Below are 5,233 nucleotides of genomic sequence, written 5' to 3' on the forward strand. Positions count from 1 at the left end.
AAAAAAAAAAAAAAAAAAAAGGTAAAACCCTGAACCTCATTCTCAAACTATTACAGTCTTTTACATGTTAAAATACAATTTCTCAATTTCTTTCTATTTAATTATCCAAAAATCAAAGGACATAAAATCCCACAGATTTATAGCTCTTAAAAAATTTTGATCAAGGCCAGCCTGGTCTACAGCGTGAGTTCCAAGATAGCAGGGAGCTACACAGAGAAACCCAAAAAATTGAAGTAAAGCATAATCTTCACATATATGATAGATATGAGTATCTCATTCTTTCATTCCTCTGTGGTAATCAGAGCATTTGAATAAAATTATTCACATTAATCTATTGGGCTGGAAACAAAGCTTGATGGTATATTACCTGAGATGCTTGAAGTCTTGGGCTTGACTCTCACATCATAAAAAGGGTATTATAAAAGAGTCAGAGGGGAAAAAATATATAAGTACCATTTTACAAAAGGCAGTATTAACTATATTAACAGTCACTATAATGAAAGGCACACATAATGTCTTTGAATATCAGAGGTTGTAATATCGAAATAAAAATGAAACTCATACACAGGAAAAAGTAAATGAAACAGCACAATCCCCTGTAAATCCTCATAAGCACTCACTAGACAAATGCCCAAGGACTCCACAGGAGCTCCAGCGCCCTGGAAACTGAACGGGCGCACAACAGGCTTGCCAGCAAAGGCAAGACATGTCTATTTCTTGATTCTGTTGTTAGCTGTTGAGGGGAAGGAGGCCTGGAAGGAGGGAGGGAGGGAGGGAGGGTGTGTGTGTGTGTGTGTGTGTGTGTGTGTGTGTTTATGTGTTTGTGTGTGTGTATGTGTGGGTGTGTTGGAAACCAGTTTCACACAGCCTTCAATGCTTCAACTCCAATGCTGCTGGAGTTATAGGCCTTCAAGGAGGGTGTGTGTGTGTGTGTGTGTGTGTGTATGTGTGGGTGTGTTGGAAACCAGTTTCACACAGCCTTCAATGCTTTAACTCCAGTGCTGCTGGATTTATAGGCCTGCAAGGAGGGTGTGTGTGTGTGTGTGTTGGAAACCAGTTTCACACAGCCTTCAATGCTTCAACTCCAGTGCTGCTGGAGTCATAGGTACACCTGGTATGAAATGCTGGGGATATAACCCACAGCCCGGGGTCTCAAGCATGCTAGGTAAAAATTCTACCAGTTAAACTACATTCCTAGCCTGCCTCCAATGAATTTTTTAATTTTTGTTTTTAGGGTTTCTGTTATTGTTTTTTTTTTTTTTTTTTTTTTTTTTTTTTGGTTTTTTTCGAGACAGGGTTTCTCTGTATAGCCCTGGCTGTCCTGGAACTCACTCTGGAGACCAGGCTGGCCTCAAACGCAGAAACCTGCCTACCTCTGCCTCCCAAGTGCTGGGATTAAAGGCGTGCACCACCACTGCCTGGCCCCCATTGGATTCTTTTTAACTAGATTTATTTGTTTGCTTGTTTGTTTGTTTGTTTACGTAAACACAGAGAGACACTGTGTGTATATGTCTGTGTGTGTGTGTGTATGTGTGTGTGTGTGTCTTCGATGAGAGGGTGAGTCACTGTGGCTGCATGTGGAGGTCAGAGAACACCTTGCAAAGCTGGTGCTCTCCTTCTACCATGTGGCTGACAGGAATAGAACTTTGGGTCATGAGACATGGCGACAGCACCTTTGCCTGCTGAGTCATCTCAACAGCCCCGAGACAGGAATGTTAATGAACAGATTTCTTTCTCCTCCATCTGAATTTATAGTTCAAGGAAACGACCCAGATCACCAAATTCCTTATCCACTGCACACACCAGGCTGCTTACTGTTTCTCTTCGCTGCAAAGCAAACGCTTTTAAATGCAGGTTTGGCTCTGCAGCTGCTGTTTTGACTTTCTTTTCCCTCTACACACTCCCTTGGCACTTTCATCTCCTTACACAGATTCGACTAGTATATCTATCTGAATAATCTATTTGTATTTTCTCTACATACAAAATAGCTCTGACCTCTCTCTTGAATTGAAAATCTACATTGCCAAAGCTTCTAAATAGTCCTGTGTATAAGTATATTTAAAAAAAAAACAAACCTCAGCATGCCTGGCCTGATAGCACACACATTGGTAATCACAGCTTCTCTGCAGATTAGGGCAGAACTGTGAATATAAGGCTATCCTATCTTTAAAAAAATGAAACCTAACTATGCAATTCCTTGCTCATATTCCTAGTTAACGGTCCAAATGTCACATCCACAGTTAGAAAATGTAGCTTTCCACTCCTGCCTCCTCTACAGCTTTCCTCCCAGGCCTGCTAGGCCCTTGTTCTCTCTCCACCAGCACCACTCACAGTATGCACAATCGTATATTAATAGCTTGCCATAATAAATCATTCTGCACACTAAATTATTGCAAGGTACCCACTTCTTGCTTTCTTCAAAATGTTGAGCTTCAAAATATAGCATTTACACATGCTCCACAGTACAGCCTTGACTTAAACTGCAAACTTCATCTCTAATTCCAAAATAAGCCATCCAGATCATCTGGGACACTAATTTAACTTTCCTCCACATCACAAGCCTTCTCATCTCCAAAACTGTCCTCTTAATTTGAAAGGTCTTTTTTATCAACAAATCCTACCTCCCAAATCTTTGTTTCAGAAGACTTTAACCCTTAGTCACCAACTAACTTAAGACTGCCAGTTTAAGAGCAGGGTATGGTGGGACGTCTGTAATCCCAAGCAGAGGAAGGAGGTCAGAAGTTCAAGGTAACCCTAGGCCTACTTGAGATATAGGAGGCCAGCCCTGTCTCAGAAACTACACTAAATAAAAAGAAACTCATTGCAAAGCAGCACCATGAAGTAGAAATACCAGCTTTCTGACAAGGCAGATTAGATTTGGCTTCAAATACAGACAGTTCTGCTAGCCACATTAACTCTGGGGGAGTTACTGTATATGTCTGAGATGACAGTACCCTGACTATTCAGAGAGATGCCTACATAGGGAAACCCCTGTCTCAAAAGAAAGAAGCTTCTATGATGTTGAGAAAACACAAGTATAACAGAACTAAGCGCCCAATAAATAATAATATTGGCTTACCCCCACAAGTGTTACCATGTCTCTATGCTGTGACACATGACTTAAGTTCTAACAAACACTTTGCTTTTGTACAAGTGCAACCTTTAGATAAATCCATCTATGAGGTTAAGTATTTACATACCCTTTTTGTTTGCAGAGTCTTTTGTTGTGAACAGGGTCAGCCTGACTAGTAGTTTACTGTCATCTTGCCTATGACTCCTTTGCCACCACACACATGCCACCACATGCAGACAGGTATTTATTTATACTGTAAATTTCTGTACAAATATCTTATATCCCTACTAGATTCCAATTCCAAAGACCAGCTTCATCTCTGTGACTCAGAGTGCCTAGCACAGTTTTCTTCATGAAGCACTCAACACCTCCCTCCAAATTAAGTCCCAATTCAGAGGTTCAGTATTCCTAGACAGTGCAATTCAATTCTTCACGATTTCAACATACCTTGGAAAATTATCAAAACATGAATCTGAAGTTCTAATGGCTTTGTCTCTGTTTTTCCCTACATGGTTCACTAAAAGAGTCTGACGCATAGAAAATGCTCAATATCATTTGAATTGACTTGAGCAATAGTTAAAAATTATAATGCCTGAAAGTATCTGATTTCCACAAATTTCCTTTTTTTGCTTTTATAACTCCCATAGTTTTTTCCTTCAAAAGACACTATATCCAGAATACAAATACATAATCAAATCTAACTTGATTCATTTCCCAGACTTTAAATCAACATCCCAATCCTGAGCTGTGAACAACTGAGTACTTCACATACTAAGTGGCTACAGCATCATTCCAAGTCTAAACACTGTGCAACTTATCTTCACTCATAACTTTCCCATAGGCTTAAAAAAATGCACCCCCTTTGTCTGTTTAATATCAACAACCTTGATGCAGACTTGAGGGGCTCCGGAGACTGCTCACATGTATAGTGCTTGCTGAGCAAGCATGAGGACCTGCATTGGCATTGACAGCACCTACATAGAAACTAGAGCTGGGGTATGTGCCAATCATCTGCTAGACCTGGACTGGGGACACGGAGCAAACACAGGAGGGTCCCTGGTGCCTGTTGGCCAGGCAGCCTAGCCAAAAGTACAAGCTCTAGGCTCAGGAGACCCTGTCTCAAAATGATGATGATGATGAATCATCATTTTGGAAGGGTAGAATAGAAAGCCACCCAATGTGAACCTCTGGCATTATACACAAAGAGAAATTTTTTTTATTAAATAAATTTTCTTTTGCATAAGACAGTATATGGAATTTGTCACTTCAGATCATTCCCCTCATTCGTGATAGTATCTTCCCTTCCAATAGAGGAAGGGGAGAAGGTAAGTACAAGAAAGAGAGAGACACGGAAAGACAAAAACTAAACAGTATAAACCGTGCCATAAGCATCATAAGAAGGGCAGATAATGTCACTGATTTCATGCAGATGACTTGTGTATACTTGACACCACCACAAGGTCATTTGAAACTATCTGATTATAACTTAAAACTCAATAAAAGCTACATTATTTCCTACAAACCTTCCATCCGTAGTTGATCACCTAAACTCCATTTACTAACAGTGCCTACAAGATTTTCTTCTCTAGGAAATTCTCAGTTTCTTGGAGCTAAACACTTCATACGCTTAAATCAACAAACACCTCTGTCCAGCTGTGGGAACCTCTGCGCTTCAACAGCTGGACTACACAAAGAACCTCTGAAGAGAAACTGAGGACAATTATTTTATTATTTTTTTTTTAGCTCAAGAAATGACAGTTCCAAGTATGAAAATAAACAAAGTGGGGTGGAAAAGGATACCATTCTCCAACCTTTTGCAGTCAACTTGTGCAATGTCCCGACTGAAGTCTTACAACTGTGACTTCGGGTGAGCACAGGAATTCGGAAGGCTGATTAGAGAATAGCATTTCTTTCTTCCTTCCTTCCTTCCTTCCTTCCTTTCTTTCTTTCTTTCTTTCTTTCTTTCTTTCTTTCTTTCTTTCTTTCTTTCTCTCTGTCTCTGTGTCTCTGTCTCTGTCTCTCTCTCTCTGTCTGTCTCTCTGTCTCTCTCTCTCTGCCTCTCTCTCTCTCTCTCTCTCTCGCTCTCTCTGTCTCTCTCTCTGTCTCTCTCTGTCTCTCTCTCTCTGTCTCTCTCTGTCTCTCTCTCTGTCTCTCTCTGTC

General features: G+C 40.5%; 1 protein-coding gene across 2 annotated transcripts in view; it reads right to left on the reverse strand.

Annotated features, from left to right (window-relative positions):
• Positions 1–5,233, reverse strand: part of Frs2 (fibroblast growth factor receptor substrate 2) — a 78,369-nt gene that overhangs the window by 72,195 nt on the left and 941 nt on the right. The gene's annotated exons all lie outside the window — the stretch shown is intronic.

The sequence above is a fragment of the Mastomys coucha genome, unplaced genomic scaffold (assembly GCF_008632895.1).
Source record: "Mastomys coucha isolate ucsf_1 unplaced genomic scaffold, UCSF_Mcou_1 pScaffold4, whole genome shotgun sequence".
Classification (NCBI taxonomy): domain Eukaryota; kingdom Metazoa; phylum Chordata; class Mammalia; order Rodentia; family Muridae; genus Mastomys; species Mastomys coucha.